General features: G+C 32.1%; 1 protein-coding gene across 5 annotated transcripts in view; it reads right to left on the bottom strand.

Moving 5' to 3' along the window:
• Positions 1-1,172, bottom strand: part of LOC120862757 (synaptotagmin binding cytoplasmic RNA interacting protein) — a 27,112-nt gene continuing 25,940 nt past the window's right edge. For 2 of the 5 annotated variants that reach the window (XM_040238850.1, XM_040238857.1), the window contains exon 11: positions 1-1,172. This exon is cut by the window's right edge and continues 671 nt beyond it. The gene's annotated coding sequence lies outside the window, so the exon portion shown is untranslated. The other 3 variants (XM_040238852.1, XM_040238851.1, XM_040238853.1) reach the window with 2 other exon arrangements.

The raw sequence follows: 1,172 nt of genomic DNA, 5'->3' as shown, positions 1-1,172 counted from the left end.
TGACATACAACATACTAAAATGGTTTATTAAGATAACATAAAAAACCAATTAATGTGAAACATACAGGCTATTGGCAACCACTATCTAAAATTATGTAAGTACAAATAAACATACTGAAATGTGTGCATTTCTAAGTTTTTAAACCAGAATATTTCTACACTAACACACATTTATATTAATGACACATAAAAAAAATAAAAACTTTATTACAAAAATAAGTTACACTCGCCTCCAGCTTACAGTATAAAACAATTTTATTTGCAGGAATGCAAAATGATTGTTTGCCATGAGCATTTTGAACATATGACATGTCTAATTTTCTTGTTAAATTTGCATTTACTGGGGAAACTGGTGTGTATAAAACCTTAAGTATAAGCTCTGATCTTCGTCATGGTGCCTATTGGGTATGTGATATAACTGCAGTATCCCTTTGGGGAAGGGGAAAAGGGATTTCTTTATACCAAGTCCTAATTAAACTATAATTTCACTTTTGACTTTAAGCTATCAATTTAGGACTTGGCAAAAAATTTTGAGGGTGATTCAATAGAGGATGCTTCACCACTGAACACTCACTGTCATCAAGGTGCTTTAGAAAATTAAAAACATAGCACAAATGATTGTACTCTATTCTACAAGTTATCATGACCTGCATAAGAAATGGAAAGCTGATTCACATTTTTGCAGTGATCAGCAGTAAGAAATGCACTAATGAAACATACCTTTTACCTAAAAAGCTAAACTACAGCCATATACTAATTTCTATGATTTATGAAAAAACTTCAAAATATCCAAATGTCAGGCTTTGCTGTACAACTGTCAGTTTTAGTCTGACTTTTTATAAAGGGACACTGCAGTATTTAGTACAAGTTCGGATGCACTTTTTTTGAACATCTGATGTCTTACAAAAGTAACATCTTGCTAAACTATTATACATCCAAATAACTACAATATCTGAAGAAGCAAGGCTGCTTTTTCAGCCACAAAATACGACAAAAGCAAGGCCTGTTATGATGTTCATGAGGAAGTCTTACAAGCCTCTGAAACTAAAGGCAACTAAGAATGTTACATTTGGTATATTTAAAATCTTACCCTCATATCATTTAACAAGCCTTGCTTTTATCTACAAAGATTTTCTATGTACAGTACAGACAGGGTATAGTTCAATCCTCTG

The sequence above is a fragment of the Oryx dammah genome, unplaced genomic scaffold, assembly GCF_014754425.2.
Source record: "Oryx dammah isolate SB20612 unplaced genomic scaffold, SCBI_Odam_1.1 HiC_scaffold_4, whole genome shotgun sequence".
NCBI classification, from domain to species: domain Eukaryota; kingdom Metazoa; phylum Chordata; class Mammalia; order Artiodactyla; family Bovidae; genus Oryx; species Oryx dammah.
The sequence above is the reverse complement of the archived record's forward strand: the minus strand, read 5'-3'. Positions and strand labels throughout refer to the sequence as shown.